At 48.1% G+C, this 19376-nt stretch overlaps 1 protein-coding gene across 33 annotated transcripts in view; it reads left to right on the top strand.

Annotated features, from left to right (window-relative positions):
• PRRC2B (proline rich coiled-coil 2B) overlaps positions 1-19376 on the top strand; it is a 129777-nt gene that overhangs the window by 39602 nt on the left and 70799 nt on the right. The window contains exon 2 of one of the 33 annotated variants that reach the window (XM_065530895.2): positions 2358-2452. The exons of the other annotated variants lie outside the window; for them this stretch is intronic. The gene's annotated coding sequence lies outside the window, so the exon portion shown is untranslated. The remainder of the gene's footprint in view (positions 1-2357; positions 2453-19376) is intronic. 33 annotated transcript variants of the gene reach the window in all.

Here is a 19376-nt window from a genome sequence, read left to right as displayed (position 1 = left end):
GAATTCACCATTATTTGGAGGTGAAAAAGGAAGGAGTAACTGAAAGAAGGCCATGTATTTCATGTCCATGAAATTTGCCAGGTCCTTGTTAGATTTTGACACCAGAGAGGGAGGCCTTTGTATAGCACATCTGTCCAACTGTTCATCACTCACTGTGTATTGAAATCATCTTCTTCCCCGCCCCCCTTGCTGAATTAACCGCATCTTTGAAAGGGGAGGTAGGCAGGAACTTGTGGACTGCAGGTGGGCTTTCCAGCCAGAGTCCTCTTCAGGCTTCAACCCAAGCCTGCCTGCCTGTGAGCTAGATGAGGAGGGGCTCCAGGTAGACCCTGTGGGTGAGGAACCCAGAGCTGGTGCAGACTCTGGGGGCGTGGGATGCTATATTAGAGTAAAGATACCAGTGCTAGCGCCAGCTCACACCCCACCGCAGGCCAGGCCTGCACTTCACATTCACCTCAGGTCCCCAGGGGCGCTGGCAGGGCCAGGGAGTACTGTGGGCAGGTGGGGCCATTCTCTGGGGCCCACCACATGGGCCTCCCAATCATGGCAGCAGGCATCGTTCTTCAGTGTGTGACACTGCCTAAGTAAATCTGGGTGTCAGATCACCCTGGGTTTAGGTTCAGGTTTTTTAGATTCACTAACTGGATGATAGTGACCTTGGGCTAGTTATTTAACCTTGTAGAGCCTTCATGTCTGTAAAATGAAAGTACTAATACCCTTCTCTGAGTGGTTTATTTTGTTTTTTGTTTCAAGGAACTAATTTTATTCATTTTTTTCTTTTTTTCCTTGTGGACCTCACCTGACTGAAGGAGCTCCTGTTCTTAAATGCAGTTTTATGCAAATGTATTTATTACACTCCCTAGCTCTCTTCAGGCTTTTTCTTCATTGTTTCTGCTTTCCCTTACTTTCACTTGCATTGTTTTTTTTTCTGATTTCTTTTTTTTTTTTTTTTTTTGTTGAGACGGAGTCTTGCTTTGTCGCCCAGGCTGGAGTGGAGTGGCCGGATCTCAGCTCACTGCAAGCTCTGCCTCCTGGGTTTACGCCATTCTCCTGCCTCATCCTCCTGAGTAGCTGGGACTACAGGCGCCCACCACCTCGCCCTGCTAGTGTTTTGTATTTTTTAGTGGAGACGGGGTTTCACCGGGTTAGCCAGGATGGTCTCGATCTCCTGACCTCGTGATCCACCCGTCTCGGCCTCCCAAATGGGCTGGGATTACAGGTTTGAGCCACCGCGCCCGGCCTTTTTTTCTGATTTCTTGGATGCTTAATTTATATTTCTTTTTTTTTGGTTAGGAATTTGGTTTTTAGGATATTTCCTCTGAGTACAAATTTACTTTTGCTTTGAAAGTTTCTTACGGCCTGTAATCCCAGCAGTCTGGGAGGCCAAGGCAGGCGGATCACCTAAGATGAAGAGTTCAAGACCAGCCTGGCCCACATGGTGAAACCCCATATCTGTTAAAAATAAAAAAAATTAGCCGGGTTTGGTGGCACGCACCTGTAATCCCAGCTACTTGGGAGGCTGAGCCAGGAGAATTGCCTGAACCCAGGAGGTGGAGGTTGCAGTGAACTGAGATCGCGCCACTGCACTCCAAGCCTGGGTGACAGAGCAAGACTCTGTCTTGGGGCGGGGGGAGGGGGAAGAAAGTTTTGTTATGTAGTGTTCTGTTTCTCATGTGTACTATTTTCTAGACATTTTGCAGGTGTGGTTTTGAATTCCACGTAGATTCAAAAGTTTTTTAGTAGAGAGTGTTAGGTTTTCCACCTGTTAGGGTTATTCTTATTTCTACTTTCATCACGTCTTGTTTTATTGCACTGTTGTTAGTTTTACTTTACAGAATTTGGGATTTTTCTTTTCTTTTTTCATTTCTCTTCAGACAGGGTGTTGTTCTGTCACCCAGGGTGGAGTGCAGTGGCACAGTCGCAGCTAACTGCAGCCCCAAACTCCTGGAGTCATGGGAGTCCCCCAGGTAGCTGTGATCCAGGCATGTGCCATCACGCCCAGCTAATTAAAAAAAATATTTTTTTTTCTTTTTTTTTTTTTTTTTTTTTTTGAGACGGAGTCTCGCTCTGCCGCCCAGGCTGGAGTGCAGTGGCCGGATCTCAGCTCACTGCAAGCTCCGCCTCCCGGGTTCATGCCATTCTCCGGCCTCAGCCTCCCGAGTAGCTGGGATTACAGGCGCCCGCCACTTCGCCCGGCTAGTGTTTTGTATTTTTTAGTAGAGACGGGGTTTCACCGTGTCAGCCAGGATGGTCTCGATCTCCTGACCTCGTGATCCGCCCGTCTCGGCCTCCCAAAGTGCTGGGATTACAGGCTTGAGCCACCGCGCCCGGCCAGAAAATATTTTTTTTTTCTGTAGAGATGGCGTCTTGCTATGTTGCCCAGAGTGATCTCAAACTCCTCACCTCAAGCGATCCTCTCCCACTTTGGAGTCTCAGAGCGTGGGGATTACAGGTGTGAGCCACTGTACCTGGCCTGGATTTTTCTTAAAGTCTAATATAGTCTCTTTTAGAACATGTTTGCTCATCTACATTGACCGTCTCTATCTTGATGGGCTTGATCTACCAAGGTGGACAAGCTTCTGTTTTTTCTAATGTTTGTACTTTCATTGTGGGTGGTCCCCTTGGCCCTTTTAAAACTACCCTGCTCTGCTGCTTGCTCTTTTGTGTCTGTCTCCTTTGATTCAGCAGTTTTTTTTGTGCCTTTCATCTGTATGGTTGTATATGTTTATTCTTATTGTAGAATGGTTTTTGGTTATGTGGATATAATATTTATCCATGTGACAGACTGAGCTCATTTCCATAGTTCTTCCAAACAGTGCTGCCACTGGCTTGGCCTTCAGAGCTTGTGTGTGCGTGCATGTGCACGCTGTTGGGTACGTACCTAGGTACGGAGTTACTGGGTCATGGGTGGGCATATGGTGGCTGCATGGGCAGCTGCCAGCTCTCAGTGATGGCGCCAGGTGCATGCGGGTCATCTTTGCTCTGCTGGCACTGTACAGATGTTGCTTCTTTGCAAATTAACCTCTAGATGCCATGTAATTCTAGTGAAAATCCCAGCAGCTTTTCTTTTGTTTTAGCTGTTTATTTCAGAAATTGACAAACTCATTCTGAAATTTATATGAAAATGCAAAACGGCCAAGAATAATCAAAGCATTCTGTCTCTCTCTTTTTTTTTTTTTTGAGAAGGAGTTTTGCTGTTGCTCAGGCTGCAGTGCAGTGCGACGATTATAGGTCATTGCAACCTAAAACTCCTGGGCTCAGGAGATCCTCCAGCCTCAGCCTCTGGAGTAGCTGGGATTATAGGTGTAAAAAGTAAAGTAGAAGTTTCATTTTAAAGATTTTCCTCTTCATCTGATTAGGAATAAATAGTAACTTCTTTTAGAAGCAAAATTTATTTAAAGACCTGTGCTAACATTCTTAAATATCTGCTAGCTATAGTAAATAAATTAATGTTCTTTATACTCTTAGCTCCTACAATTTAGCCTAAATATTTGCCCTGGCATGCTTATACTGGTCCAAGCAAGCATTAGGTCATAGCCTGTTCCTTTTCCTTATTTGAAGGTGTTTTTACCTTTCTTAGCATTCCACAAGTTACTTCCTCCTTCCTTTGTTCTCCTCTGCCTTTGCCTCTTTTATAAAGTTCTAAGTTGCTAGCCAATCAGGACAAATACAGAATGTGAAGTCCCATTCCAGCCAATGGAAACTGAAAACAGCAGTAGGGTGGACGCATCAGGTTATAAATGACCTTGTCTCCTTTGTTCAGTGTACTCTGTCTCCTTTGTTCGGTGGCAAAACTGCTAGCAAATGTTCCCTTTCTGCAGAAAGTATAAAAATGGCCTTGCTGAGGAAATTTACGTTCAAGTGCCGTTTATTTACAGCACCGGGGAACAAGCATTTCAAACAGGCATGCACCAACACACCCAGCTAATTTTTAGTGGAGATGTGCTCTCACTGTGTTGCCCAGGCTGGTCTCAAACTCCTGGCTTCAAAAGATCCTCCTGCCTTGGCCTTCCAATGTGCTGGGTTAAGGTGTGAGCCACCTCACCTGACTAATCAAAGCATTGTTTTGTTTTTTTTTTTTTTTTGAGACGGAGTCTCGCTCTGTCGCCCAGGCTGGAGTGCAGTGGCGCTATCTGGGCTCACTGCAAGCTCCGCCTCCCGGGTTCACGCCATTCTCCTGCCTCAGCCTCCCGAGTAGCTGGGACTACAGGCGCCTGCCACCTCGCCCGGCTAGTTTTTTGTATTCTTTTTAGTAGACGGGGTTTCACTGTGTTAGCCAGGATGGTCTCGATCTCCTGACCTTGTGATCCGCCCGTCTCGGCCTCCCAAAGTGCTAGGATTACAGGCTTGAGCCACCACGCCCGGCCGCATTCTTTTTGAGACAGAGTTTTGCTCTTGTTGCCCAGGCTGGAGTGCAGTGGCGTGATCTCGGCTCACTGCAACCTCTGCCTCCCGGGTTCAAGCGATTCTTTGGCCTCAGCCTCCCGAGTACCTGGGACTACAGGCGCCCACCACCAAGCTGAGCTAATTTTTGTATTTTTAGTAGAAATGGGGTTTCACCATGTTGAGCAGGATAGTCTCAATCTCCTGACCTTGTGATCAACCCGCCTCGGCCTCCCAGCGTGCTGGGATTACAGGCATAAGCCACCGCGCCTGGCCTTAATCAAAGCATTCTTGAAGAAAAACAAAGCTGAAGGACATATCCTACCAAATATCCAGACTTTATAAAAGCTACAGTGATTAAGACAGTGCAGTGTTGCCAAAAAGATAGACAAATAGGCTGATTGGATGGAACAGTCTTGAAACAAACTGCACGTCAATAGTCAATTTATGACACATGACAAAGAGAAAAGATGGCCTTTTCAGAAAACGTACTGGGAGAACTGAACTCTCTCCATAAGGGAAAAAAATGAAACTTTTATCACAAATCATATTCAGAAATCAGTGTTAGGTAGATCATAGATGTAAACATGAAAGATAATAAAGCTTCTAGAATAAAACATAGAATATCTTCATGGTTTTGGAAAAATCGGACACAGAAAGCAGTAATCAAAGTAGAAAAATTTGATACATTAAAGTTTGTATCTTTTGCTTTTTACATTGCTCCAAGAAAATGCAATCTATACTAATTTCTAATTTCCTGGAAATGGTAGATAATCCATCCTGTTTGTTCCTCCAGAAGCCTCTATCCTGCTCTTAGCTCTTACCAGGACTGTTGCCCCTCTGGCCCATGGTTGAGCTTCTTTTTTTTTTTTTTTTTTTTTTTTTTTTTTTTTTTTTTGGAGACAGAGTCTCTGCTGTGTCGCCCAGGCTAAAGTGTAGTGGCCTGATCTTGGCTCCCTGCAACCTCCGCCTCCCGGGTTCAAGTGATCTTCTGCCTCAGCCTCCCAAGTAGGTGGGACTACAGGCATCTGCAACCACACCCGGCTGATTTTTGTATTTTTAGTAGAGATGGGGTTTCACCATATTGGCCAGGCTGGTTTCAAACTATTGACCTCAGGTGATCCACCCTCCTTGTCCTCCCAAAGTGCTGGGATTATAAGCGTGAGCCACCGTGCCTGGCTACCATCTTGGGCTTCTGTTGGTTGTCATTCTGGGACTTGTTTTTGTGTCTCCACTTGTGGTCCTCCTGGGTCCTGTTTGTATTGGTTGGATAATTTGGACATAATGACAGCAACCATCTTTTTTTTTTTTTTTTTTTTTTTTTTGGGAGTCAGAGCCTCGCTCTGTTGCCCAGGCTGGAGTACAGTGGCACTGTCTTGGCTCACTGTAACCTCTGCCTCCTGGGTTCAAGTGATTCTTCTGTTTTCAGCGTCCTGGGACTGTAGCTGGGACTACAGGTGTACACTACCACGCCCAGCTAATTTTGTATTTTTAGTAGAGACGGGGTGTCACCGTGTTGGTCAGGCTGGTCTTGAACTCCTGACCTCAGGTGATCCACCCACCTCAGCCTCCCAAAGTGCTGGGATTTTCACGCCCGGCCAACAGGAACTATCTTAATAAGAACTATTCATTGACTCAAGTAATTGCAAGTCTGGAAGTAGACAGGTTTGGGATTATTTGGGTGCACCCATTCTGAACCAGTCCTTAGAACCAGGGCTGGGCTTCTCTTAGGCCAGGTCCCCCTCCCCTGGGGCTGGGTCTGGGTCAGCCTCCCTCAGGCTCCATCTGGAAGGAGGAAGGGAGAATTAACTGCTGGGTAGGCAGACAGGAATGCTCCCAGTGACATTACCTGTCCCTGAGTTTGCTCTCTTGTTAAAATCCTGTTTTGAGTCCTTATGTAAGTCTGAGAAAGTCTTTTTCTGTCCCTACACTTGACTTGGTCAGCTGAGTATTGGATTCTAGATTGAAAGTCATTTCCCAGAGAAGATAGTGATGCTGCTGAGAAGTCTCCATCATGGTTGCTCCTGAGAACTCACTGCCATTCTGATTGTTCCTCCCTGGGAACTTTTTTGGAAGAGGGATGACTTTTAGAAGCTTTTAGGTTCTCCAACTGTATCCCTAACATTCTGAGATTTCACATTGTACTTTGTGTTCTTTTTATATCCATTGTTCCGAGCACTTGGTGGGCCTTTAAAGTCTTGACTACTTGACTACTTCAACTCTGGGAATTATTTTTGGCATTTTTTACTTGATAATTTCTTCCTCTCCTTCCCCCACCCCACCCCCATGTTTCTGGGACTCCTAGTTAAATCTGGACTCCTGGGTTAATCCTTTGATTTTGGGGGTAGGATGTGACTGGCATTTATCCCTTCGCTAATTTTCTGAGATTTGCTTGGCTTGCTCTCCCACCTCTTCTTTTTGTTTTGTTTTGTTTTTGTTTTTGTTTGAAGTGGTGTCTTGCTCTGTTGCCCAGGCTGGAGTGCAGTGGCGCGATCTCAGCTCACTATAACCTCTGCCTCCTAGGTTCAAGCGATTCTTCTGCTTCAGCCTCCTGAGTAGCTGGGGTTACAGACGTGTGCCACCACGCCTGGCTAATTTTTGTATTTTTAGTAGGGATGGGGTTTCACTGTATTGGCCAGGCTGGTCTCTAACCGCTGACCTTGTGATCCACCCACCTCGGCCTCCCAAAGTGTTGGGATTACAGGCGTGAGCCACCATGCCCGGCCCCTTCCACCTCTTCTAATTGGACTATTTTACTTTAGAATAGTTCAGGTGTACATAAAAGTTGGAGTTCCCACATGGCCTACTCCCAGTTTGCCCCCATTATAAACATCTTACTTTAGTACGGTGTATTTGTCACAACTAATGAACCAGTATTGATATATTATTATCAACTAAAGTTTACGCTTTATTCAGACGTTCTTAGATTGTACCCAGTGTCTTTTTTTTTGTTCCAGGACACCACATTAAATTTAATCATGTCCCCGTAGTTTCCACTAGATTGTGACAATTAAGTTTTTGATGAGCATGACAGTTTTGAGGTGTTTGGTAGATCACATATTTGGTAGAATGTTCCTCGATTGGGATTTGTCTGATGCTTTCTTCATGATTATCCTGAGGTTGCGGGGTTTGGGCTATCACATGCTTAATTCTAACTAGGGTGATTCTTGTTTCCTACTTACCCTTTAAGGGGGAAAAAAAACACATGTTTATTTCATGGGTGTGGTGTCTTCTCTTGATTTTCAGAGGATATTAATTTTATAATACATATTTTTAATCTTTGATCTCTGGCACTCTTTCTTCTGTTATTTTGTCTACTTATCTGGTCATCTCTCAGATACCTGTGGTCTCGGGCACACAACTGATTGGAAATTGGGTGGGCTCTTCAGTGTGGGTGCCTGGATGGGAGGCTGCCCTTTTCATTTCTTGAGTCCCACGTTGTGGTGTATATAGGTTTTCTTTCTCTGGGGCTGGTGTTTCAAGAGAAGACTCCCTTGTCTTTGCCTGGGGAATGGAGGGTGGTGTGGTGTTTGTCTGCTGCACTCCTGTGAGGAGCAGCAGAAGTGGGGGGCCTGAGGCTTCCGAGGTTTGCCACTCAGGTTCTCTCTCCGCTTTTTTTTTGGGTCTCCTTTCCCCACCCCTTCCCCCTCTGACCTGGTGTTCTCAAGTCGAGACTTCTCTTGTTTAATGTATCCAGTGGGGGAGGGAACGGGCTGTGGGTGTCTAGCTGTTGCACTTGCAGCCTTCAACCAGTCCCCCCACATCTGAGTTCCCACCTTCCGCTTTCATGCAAGGTGCCTGCCACCTCCTAGGACCTCCTGAGCCTTCTGTTATCCTGGGTGAAGGGAGGTTTTCCCCTCTGCAGTCCTCATGTTGTGGCATCTTTCAGTCTGTTAGATCTGTTCATACTTGTGCCCACTCTTTGCCAGAACTGTCCCTATTGTTTGGGTTTCCCATTTTCATTTTCGGGGGTTTTGGAAGGATGAGCTCTACAAGCCTTCAGTCTTTCTGCCATGTTTAACCAGAAGCCCCCTGTATTCTAAATAGTGTGTGTGTGAGTTGGATGGAATTGAATTAAGGGCCATCTGTGGGATGTGTGTGTGTGGAGATGTGTGCACAGCCCTCTTTATGTACATGGGTGTGGGAGTACTTTTGTCTGAGCACAACTCGGCTGTCTTTTCCCCATGATCGAGCATGGCTGTCTTTTTGTGTCAGAACCTCAAGAGCTGCCATTTGGTGTGGTGGCTGCAGAGCATGGTGAGGCCTAGAGGTAAGGCTGGTTTTGATGTCTAGTCATTGGCACAACCTTCTTACACATGTGGAGGGTGAACTTCTCTCTCCTTCTCTCCAGAGGCCTTGAGAAGGGGAGCCCAAAGCCCTGGAGGCAGAGAGTTCAGCCAGCTGCAGGGGGTGATGGCGTAACCACCACTATCTCCTGAATTCCTCTGTGCCAAGGAGCATTGCATCAGGGTGCTGGTGGTGCACTTGGGGATCATCATCTCTTCCTTCTAAAGCAGCTCTCTGTCCCCACTTTGTCACTGAGAAAACAGTAAGTGCAGGAGGTGATATTTGGCCCCTGGCCCCCTCTTCCTTCTGGAAGCTTGTGTGTAGAGAAAGCTGCTGCTTGCAAAGGGGGTTCATCCTCTGTAGGGAATGTTTGCCCCAGAGTGTTTATCTAGAGGTTAGGTGGGAGTTTAGATTCAGCGTTGGTTATGATCTGGTGGGTGATAGAACCAGTCTTGGTTTTTTTAACCCCCTGTGTTTTTTTTCCATGAGTCTTCGTGAGGACACAGGGTTTAGGAAGGTGGGGAGGAGTGCTTTTTCCTGGGCTGAAGGAAGTCACTTGCTGCCAGAGACAGACCAGCCTGATTTGTCCTCTTCTCTTGCGCCCAGATTCCAGCTTGCTCCAGGTGACGTCATTCCTACAGGGGAAAGGCTTTGGGTGTAAACAATGGCGCTGCCGGGCAAGCCAGGGACAGCTGCAGCTGGCTGGGATGTGGCCTTCCTCCTCCGTGTGCTTGTGCTCAGCTCAGCCTTCCTGCCATCCTGAGTTTTCTTTAAAATTATTTTCATAGTTTTAAAAAACAAATAGCAAATCTGTTTGGAATTAATACACAGTGTTTTATGACCCTTTCTGCTGAATTCTTTTGAAATAGGAAGTCAAAACCCAATAGTACACGGGCAGGAGGCAGATGATTAGTATTGCAGCGTGACAGCACCCGGAATTTAGGTGGCTCGTGCTGGTGAAGAGAGATCCAGGGATCTAATCTGGGAGCTCGTTTAGGGATGATACTTCTCTGTAATTTTTTAAAGCTTTACGGTTTTTCTGTATCAAGCATATATTCCTTTTGTTACTAAAAATTGTGATGGAGAAAGAAATGAGCAGAACTGGGATTATCTACTTCCGTAAGGCCATCTATTGTAACATCAGAGAGTGACTGCAGTGAATAGCTATGTTTATTACCCTAAAGTGGGAAGCCTTGAAACTGGGGCAGTTTAGTGTGGTTTAAATTAGTCACAGTGGAGTGTTTATCTCGAGAGGGTTTTCTGAGAATCTCCCTGCATCTCTGTCTTCCTGAGAATTAATTAAAGGGGTCCGCCAGCAGATCCTAAACACCTGGGAGTTTGTCCTCATGGTGTTTGAAGGTCTGCTGTCTGTACCAGCGCCCTTAAATTGTGACACACCAACATGGGGATGGGTCCCCGGTGGACAGGAGGAGGCAGAAGCACAGGTGCCTGGTCTACCCAGCACCACCCAGAGCAGCCCTGCTGGGGAACGGAGGCTTCCCTGGCTGCACAGGAGTCTGGAGAGATGAGCACTGTTGAAAGCTGGTAATGGGATGGACCACAGAGAGAACAACAGCAGAACCGTGGTGAGGTGACAGCTGACATTGGTCGAGTGCCTACCGAGGACAAGTGCTGGGTCAAGTGCAGGGTCTTTGTTCTCTCGTTTGTTCCTTACAGCAGACCTGAGAGGTGCAAGGTGAACATGGTATGTTCACCTTACTTAACCCACGAGGAAATAGACCTCAAGTCACAGTCAGTGTGGAGTGGAGGTGAGATGCAAACCCAGTGTTTCAGATTTGAGACTGCTGGGGGTGGGGTGGGGAGAAGGCTGGGTGGCAGCGTGGGGCCAACATGTTGGGCTGAGGGGGGTCTGGACTTGACCCTGGTGCGGTGGCGGGGAGTGATGTGGAAGGTGTGTGAGCAGGTGCTCCCTGTAGTCTGTGTTGCTGTGTGAGCCATGGCTCTGGTGGAGGGAGACCCAGCTGACCGTGTGGTTCCAGCAAGGGTTTCACAACTAAGTGCTGGAGAACCCCCCACTGGGGGTGGGGAGTGCTTCTGTGTCCCCACCACATGCCTCAATGCTTGTTTATTTTTTCTTTTCTCTTACTTTGAAATTGTTTTTTCCTACATGTGCTGTCTCCTTGGGGTGCGTGGTCTTCTAGGGGTGGCTTATGTCTCCCATAAGGAAAACTGGGTTACCAGGAACCCCACTTTCCCCACTCTGTTGTTTCCTCAGACCTTATTTTCAGGTTGTTTATTCTTCGAGAGTTTGTGCAGTATTCTGCAGGGACCTCACCCATTGGGGCTTCTGCAAGTAGAATGCGTGGATTGTGCTACAGCTGAGCCCAGCCTTCAGCTTTCCAGATGGGCCATTGCCTGGCTCTTAGGGAACAGAAATGTGGGTGCTTTAGGGCTCTTTGAAAGCCACCTCTGCTTTTCTTTTTCTCTCTGTCGCCTAGGCTGGAGGGCAGTGGTGTGATCTCGACTCACTGCAACCTCCACCTCCTGGGTTCAAGTGAGCCCTGTCTCAGCCTCCTGAGTAGCTGGGATTACAGGCATGCACTACCACGCCCAGCTGATGTTTTTATTTTCAGTGGAGACAGGGTTTCGCCATGTTGGCCAGGCTGGTCTTGAACTCCTGACCTCAGGTGATCCACCTCAGCCTCCCAAAGTGCTGGGATTACAGGTGTGAGCCACTGCACCTGGCCTACCCTTGCTTTTCTGACAGTGCCATATAGGGAGCCTCTGCAAGCTGGAGATGTGGTGGGGGTTGGGTCAGGCTGTCATTGAGTGAGGCAGCAGAAGTGTCCCCTCAAACCCAGCTAGGGTTCCCCCACCCTGGTATGCACACAAGTTCATCATCATCTTGCAATGTATTCATGTCCATACTTACTTTACCCTCTGAAGCAGAAAGCAGCAAACTGTAACCCCGATTGCAGCCCACCTCCTGTTTTTGTAAATACGGCTATGCCCCTTTGTTTGTATATTGTCTGGGGTTACTTCCATGCTATGACAGCGTCAGGCAGAGTTGAGCAATTGCAGCAGAGAGCTCTGTGTGGCCAGCAAAGCTGAGTACATTTACTGTCTGGTCCTTTACAGACAAAGTTTACAGATCTCTGCTGCTGCAGGAGTGCAGGGTGGAGTCTCCTGTCTCCATGTCCTCAGCTCCAAATGACACAGGATCTGGCACACACACTGGTCGGTAAACATTTGAGTATTTGAAGTAGGTGAGGTCACGTTACTTATGTTAAAGGTTTTTTTTGCCAGACATTGATTGACGTGTTGTAGAAGGATAGACTTCCTTAATCTTTTTCTTTTTTTTTTGGAGACGGAGTCTCGCTCTGTCGCCCAGGCTGGAGTGCAGTGGCTGGATCTCAGCTCACTGCAAGCTCTGCCTCCCGGGTTTATGCCCTTCTCCTGCCTCAGCCTCCCGAGTAGCTGGGACTACAGGCGCCCGCCACCTCGCCCGGCTAGTTTTTTTTTGTATTTTTAGTAGAGACGGGGTTTCACCATGTTAGCCAGGATGGTCTCGATCTCCTGACCTCGTGATCCGCCCGTCTCGGCCTCCCAAAGTGCTGGGATTACAGGCTTGAGCCACCGCGCCCGGCCTGACTTCCTTAATCTTGTCCCTAGATTTTGTGGTGATGGTTCTTGACTGAGACTTAATAAGTCAACTGTCCAGTGACCATGTCCTTTTTCGGGCCCACACTGTTATTTCCTGAAGTGTTTATCCAGCCTGCTATCAATTTCCATTCCTGTGGAATCATGATTTTTGCTATGTTTTGTTTAGCAGTGGGATTTTTCCATTCCTTCTATAAAGAGACATTCCACCTTTCTCACTACCCCCAGCCTCACGGCCAGGGCACTTTGCAGCACTCACTGTGTCCCCCTGAGGTCAGCCTTGGGCCTTTGTCACTATTGTGAGTGGAGGAAAGAGCCATGAAATCTCTAGGTGCCCACCTGTGAAAAGAGTAAAGCGACTGGACTTGCCTTGGGTGAGAATCTGGCTGTTGGTGACATGGCGTAAATAAGTTGCTTGTTTTTGAAGCTGTCCAACCGCATCATCTGTGCAGTTGGCCGGAAAGCAGCTGTTGAGCCTGGGCTGACTTACATCAGAACCCATCGCGCCGCCTTTCGTGTCTGCCCCGGTGCTCTCACCGGCAAAGCAGACTCCAGGTCGCAGGGCATCCTGTCTGCAGCCTGGTGGTGTCCAGTGCAGCCTGGGCTCCAAGCCTGGCCCTGCACTTGGTTGCCTTGGGTGCATTTCCTTCCCTTCCCTTTTCTCTTTTCCCTTTCCTTTTCTTGGCGGGGTGTCACTCTGTTGCCAGGCTGGAGTGCAGTGGCGTGATCTCGGCTCACTACAACTTCTGCCTCCCAGGTTCAAGCGATTCTCCTGCCTCAGCCTCCCAAGTAGCTGTGACTACAGGCATGCACCGCCACGCCCAGCTAATTTTTGTATTTTTAGTAGAGACGGGGTTTCACCATGTTGGCCAGCATGGTCTCGATCTCTTGGCATTGTGATCCACCCACCTCAGCCTCCCAAAGTGCTGGGATTATAAGTGTGAGCCACCGCATCCGGCCGGGTGTGTTACTTTTCTATCCTGATTGACTGAACCTTAACGTCCTTCTCTGTCAGACAGGCAGTAGTATCTTCCAGAAAGTGCTGTTGTGAAGAGGAGTAGAGCACATGAGGGCTCAGCAGGGTGCCTGACCCTTGGCGTGCTGGCAGCCACTGATAACCCCTGAATGCAGAGCTGTAGTGGTTCCTGGTAAATGACAGGTCATGCCAGTGCCCTGGTCAGGCATCTGACACTGGCTGGCACTCAAGTGTGGAGTGAACTTAAGCCTGTTACCCAGAAATGGCTTTTGATAAATTACAGGGCAGAGATGTTCCCTCTGGTGGACAGATAGCAGGAACCTGTTGGACAGGCGGGCACTGTCTGGAGAGGCGGGGCTTGGATGTGAAGTTGCCGTTGTTGGCGAATCTTTCTGGTTGTTTTTGTTCCAGCAAAGCCTGGGCGCACTTCTTTAGATTATGTGCCAAAATATGCAACCTGGATTCTTTTTCAATGTTCTTTTCTCCATTCATTCGTTCCCAAATCTATCTTCATATGGGTTTTAAGCCCTTTTTAAATCTGCCTAATGGCAATATTTTCTTTTAGACTGGCAAATTTCAGAATGCTCTAGCTCCCCGTGGCAGTGCCTCTGAGTGGCTGCTGTGGGAAAGGAGGGCTTACAGCAAGGGGGCACACGGGCTGGATTTCTTTCCAGCAGGCGTCACTGGGTTGTGTCTGCTTCATATGTCATACTTAGGTTCCAAGTCAGATTCTGTTTGGGGAGAAAAAGAATTCTGTTGCCTATAGAAGGGAGAGAAGGTGAGGTAAAGCCGTGGCCATAAGCCAGGTTCAACTTACGCTCACCTGCAAGGACCTGGTGCGTCTCTGCCGGGTCTAGTCCCACAGACCTAGGGGTGAGTCAGAACTGGATGGAAATGCCTCAGATCCGCTGGAGAGCTTTTCTCTTGTCTCAGCCGGCTTCCTGCTTCACACTTGGAGGCTCACTAGTGCTTTCTCCCTGCCTTCTGATGGGCTAGCTTAGCTTGGGGTATGCATGTGTGTTGATGGATGGAAACTCGGCAGGCATTTGAAGCCCTGCGAACAGCGCCCTGGCCTGATGTTTGTGAAAAGCGCTGGCAAGCAGTGGAGCCAGATGGTTGTGGGCGGGGCCAGGCCTCACACTCGGCCTGGTCAGTGGAGATTCCCTACAATGGGAGGAAATCTGAACGATTCTGGTTTATTTTGGAGTTGTGTCCAGTGAAAGGTCTCTCGACTGCTCTGAAGCAGGTGTGCATACACTTTGTAAAGGGCCAGGCAGTAACTGTTTTAGGCTTTGTGGGCCACAGATGGCCTCTTGATTATTTCTCTTCAGGCTGACTAGTTTGCCAGCCCCTCCTCTGAGGGAATGCTGAGGCTGGAAGATTGTCCACCCTTGCAGTCTTCACTGTGGAGAGTGTGATTGTCCTCACAGGGGCTGCTTTCATTCACTGCAGCAGTGATTCGCCTGGTTGCTTGTTGGTATCCTAAGTTTGTATAGGAAATAGGATCCAATCCCAGGCTTACAAGAGGTGGCTGATTCCACAGTAAGCCGTTTCTTTCTTTCTGGTGTTTGTTTGTTTGTTTGTTTAAGACAAATTTTTCCCTCTGTCGCCCAGACTGTAGTGCAGTGGCCCAGTCTCTGTTCACTGCAATCTCCACCTCCCAGGCTCAAGCAATTGTCCTGCCTCAGCCTCCCCAGTAGCTGGGATTACAGGCATGCATCACCACGCCCAGCTAATTTTTTTGTGTGTGTTTTTAGTAGAGACGAAGTTTTACCATGTTGCTCAGGCTAGTCTTGAACTCTTGGACTCAAGTGATCCACCCGCCTCAGCTCCCCAAAGTGCTGGGATTACAAGTGTGAACCACCGCGCTTGGCCAGTAAACCCATTTTTTATTTCTCTGGCTGTCAGTTGTCAACACTGATGGACTTGATTTTAGGGTCGGTGCTTGTCTAGGCCACTCCAGTAGATGAGGAAACTGAGGTCTAGAGAGGCCAATAGTGTGCCCAATAAGGGCAAAACTTGATTAAAAGGTTGGGGGCACTGGCTGGGTGCGGTGGCTCATGCCTGTAATCCCAGCACTTTGGGAGGCCAAAGTGGGCGAATCACTTGAGGTTAGGAGTTTGAGACCAGCCTGGCCAACGTCGTGAAACCCCGTCTCTACTAAAAATACAAAAATTAGCTGGGCGTGGTGGCGCACACCTGTAATCCCAGCTACTTGGGAGACTGAGGCTGGAGAATCACTTGAACCTGGAGCAGAGGTTATAGTGAGCCAAGATTGTGCCACTGCTCTCCAGCCTGGGTGACAGAGTGAGCTTCTATCTTACAAAAAAAAAAAAAAAAAAAAAAAGGAGGGCACTAAAGAAAAAATTTGTACAAGCAGATTAAGTGCAGATGTTAGTCCAATATGTTTCTTGTACTGGCTTCACCAAGGCTCTGTGATTGGAAGGGGTGGAAAACATTTCACCTGGAACATAGAAGGTGCCCAGTTAGTATTTGTTAGGTGGTTGAATTTACTGGGAGGACATACTTCAAGCAACAGTTGTAGACAGACTAACGTCTCTTAAACACAATTCTAAATTTCCCGGAGAGTGTCTCATATTTGAGTAAGGTTTTTTTTTTTTTGAGATGGATTCTCACTCTGCTGCCCAGGCTGCAGTGCAGTGGCACAATCTTGGCTCACTGCAACCTCTGCCTCCTGGGTTCAAGAGGCTCACTGCCTCTGCCTCCCGAGTAACTGAGATTACAGGTGTGCACCACCATGCCTGACTGCTTTTTTTTCTGAGACAGAGTTTCACTCTTGTTGCCCAGGCTGGAGTGCAATGGCGCGATCTTGGCTCACTGCAACCTCCGCCTCACACGTTCAAGTGATTCTCCTGCCTCAGCCTCCTGAGTAACTGGGATTATAGGTGTGTGCCACCGAGCCGGCTACTTTTTGTATTTTTATTAAGAGACGGAGTTTCCCCATGTTGGCCAGGCTGGTCTCGAACCTCTGACCTGATGAGTGATACACCCACCTCGGCCTCCCAAAGTGCTGGGATTACAGGTGTGAGCCACCGCGCCGGCCCCTTTTGTATTTTTAGTATAGGCGGAGTTTCACCATGTTGGCCAGGCTGGTCTTGAACTCCTGACCTCAGGTGATCCTCTCACCTTGGCCTCCCGAAGTGCTGGGATTACAGGTGTGAGCCACCATGCCTGGCCCGAGCAAGGTTTTTTTCCTTTTGTTTGCACTAGGGTATGGGAAAGTATGAATCAAACCTTCTTTGAGAAGTGTGGTGTGTGCCAGGTAGTTGCACTGAGAGCTGTGTGTGTTCATTCTACCCTCTGCCCTCAGGCCCGGTCAGCACAGAGTCAGAGAAAGATTTGTTATCAGCGAACTGGTAGAGGCCAGGGCAAACATTTTAAGAGGACTTTTTAAGCAAAATGTATCGAAACAAATGTATTTCTGGTCAGTTTTCAGAATTAAATGACATTTTAGTTGGGCATGGTGGTGCATGCTTGTAATCCCAGCTACTTGGGAAGCTGAGGCAGGTGAATCGCTTGAACCTCGGAGGCGGAGGTTGCAGTGAGCCAAGATCACGCCACGGCACTCCAGCCTGGGTGACAGAGTGAGACTCCATCTCAACAAAAAGAAAAAAAAATCACATTTGATTTAAGAAATCATTCGATATTGCCAGGCACAATGGCTCACGCCTTTAATCCCAGCACTTTGGGAAGCTGAGGCAGGTAGATCACTTGAGGCCAGGAATTTGAGACCAGCCTGGGCAACATGACGAAATCTTGTCTCTACTGAAAATACAAAAAATTAGTCGGGTGTGGTGGTGCACACCTGTAATCCCAGCTACTCAGGAGCCTGACGCAGGAGAATTGCTTGAACCTGGGAGGTGGAGGTGCAGTGAGCTAAGATGGCGCCACTGCACTCCAGCCTGAGCGACAGGGAGAAACTGTGTCTCAAAAAATAAAAGCATTCAATGTGAAATCTAGACATGCTTTTTTTTTTTTTTTTTTTTTTTTTTGAGACAGAATCTCACTCTGTCCTCAAGGGGCTCGCAATCTAGCCCAGGGAAGGATTCTCTTACTAATTATGACTTTTGGGGTGGGATAGCAACTCACTAGACCCAGCCTCAGGGAGGGAGATTTCAAATGGCTCATGGACCCCAGGGCAAGGAAGCAGCCAGTTCGTGGGCACTACGATCAGAATTGGGCACGTGGGACCGACTCCCATCCTGAGCATTGCTGCCCTTTGCTCTGGGGCAGGAGGCGAGCTCTGGGGAGGGCTGCTGGGGTCAAACAGCTGCTGGCAGGTAACTTGAGGGCAGTGAGTGCTTGGAAGCTCTTTTGCTGGTATGTTTCTTCATTGTGCCAGACTCTCCTACACACACTAGTACATTCAGCATCCTTGGGCTTGGCCACTGAATGTGGGCGGCCCTCCCGTCATTGTGACATCAAAAATGCTCCTGCACATTTTCAAACACCCTGGTATTCCTTGGCCCATGGCCGCAGCTGAATAAACTGGGATTTGGGTGAGAGAAGGGAGTTAAGTAACCAACCAGGATGGCTGAAGCCATGTGGTGCAGAGAGGAGAATTTCCTTGAAGAAGGGTGCAGTGTGAGCCTCTGGTTGTGTCCCCTGCTCATACAGATTGGACTTATGACCACTCATCCCTTGGCATCCATCTTCTTGCATTCTTCATGAGCATTTCCTGATAGGAATTGCATGCGGATCTGTCTCTCAGTGACCGGCGGATCTTAGGCATCAGTCAGTACCTGTTCAATGAATGAAAGGATGGTTTGCACACTTGCATATTTGACATGGCACCGGCTCAGTCAGTGTCTTTTGTCTCACTTGTTTTGGCCTCTGTTTGTAATCGATTTTCACTCCTTGTGTTTTATTTGGATCATAATAGAGTTTTTTTTTTTTTTTTTTTGATGGAGTCTCGCTCTGTTGCTCGGGCTGGAGTGCAGTGGCACGATCTCGGCTCACTGCAAGCTCTGCCTGCTGGGTTCACGCCATTCTTCTGCCTCAGCCTCCCGAGTAGCTAGGACTACAGGCACCTGCCACCATGCCTGGCTGATTTTTTGTAATTTTAGTAGAGACGGGGTTTCACCGTGTTAGCCAGGGTGGTCTCGATCTCCCGACCTAGTGATCTGCCTGCCTCGGCCTCCCAAAGTGCTGGGATTATAGGCGTGAGCCACCACACCCGGCCCATAATATAGAGTTTTATCTTTAAAATCATCCTTTGGGGTACAGATTGCCGCCCCACCACATCGCATGTGTTCCTCCTGGCCTGCATGGTGTCAGAACAAGATGGTGAAATGGCAAACCTTGCTTCCGCAGCTACTACCAAGTGCCTTTTACCAGACAGTAGTAAAATGACGAATTGTAGGTCATTGAGGGCATGTTAAACATATGCCTTAATTATTGCTTTAGCTTTGTTTTCCAGTGAGAAGTGATGGTCACTTACACAAGTTTTCTTTTCTTTTCTTTTTTTTGAGACGGAGTCTTGCCCTGTTGCCCAAGCTGGAGTACAATGACACAATCTCGGCTCCCTGCAACCTCTGTCTCCTGGTTTCAAGTGATTCTCCTGCCTCAGCCTCCTGAGTAGCTGGGATTACAGGCGTGTACCACCATGCCCAGCTAATTTTTGTATTTTTAGTAGAAACGGGGTTTCACCATGTTGGTCAGTCTGGTCTTGAACTCCTGACCTCGTGATCTACCCGCCTTGGCCTCCCAGAGTGTTGGGATTACAGGCGTGAGCCACCGTGCCCGGCCTACAAGTTTTGTTTTTTAAGAGATGGGTTCTTGCTCTGTTGCTCTGGCTGGAGTGCAGTGGCCTGATCTTAGCTCACTGCAGCCTCAAGCTCCTGGGCTCAAGTGATCCTCCTGCCTTAGCCTCCTAAGTAGCTGGGACTACAGGTGCATGCCAGCATGTCCTGCTAATTATTTTTATTTATTTGAGATGTAGTCTCCCTCCATCACCCAGGCTGGAGTGCAGTGGGGGCAGTCTCAGCTCACTGCAACTTCTGTCTCCTGGCTTCAAGCGATTCTCATGTCTCAGCTTCCTGAATAGCTGGGATTATAAGCATGCACCACCATGCCCGGCTAATTTTTG

Source organism: Macaca fascicularis, chromosome 15 (assembly GCF_037993035.2).
Source record: "Macaca fascicularis isolate 582-1 chromosome 15, T2T-MFA8v1.1".
In the NCBI taxonomy this organism is placed as follows: Eukaryota; Metazoa; Chordata; class Mammalia; order Primates; family Cercopithecidae; genus Macaca; species Macaca fascicularis.
The sequence above is the reverse complement of the archived record's forward strand: the minus strand, read 5'-3'. Positions and strand labels throughout refer to the sequence as shown.